This window comes from Penaeus monodon, chromosome 15, assembly GCF_015228065.2.
Source record: "Penaeus monodon isolate SGIC_2016 chromosome 15, NSTDA_Pmon_1, whole genome shotgun sequence".
NCBI classification, from domain to species: Eukaryota; Metazoa; Arthropoda; class Malacostraca; order Decapoda; family Penaeidae; genus Penaeus; species Penaeus monodon.
Window position 1 is genome coordinate 12286460 of NC_051400.1, and position 226 is coordinate 12286685.

A 226-nucleotide genomic window follows, 5' to 3' on the forward strand; every position below is an offset into this window, starting at 1 on the left:
ACGCGAAAACATAGTTTTACGTCTCATCAGCACGGTAAAGTAATGTCCTTTTATAAAGGAATTCCGTGGCGCAATTTTTCTGTACATTATGACCCCTCCCTTCTCCCCACCACGCAGAGCCCCCTGGGGTAGATGTTCTTCGAATAGTGGAAGACGATCTGAAAAGGAAATATTTACTTACCCGTTTAGTAAATATGAAAGTTTGAATTATATTTACAAACGCCCA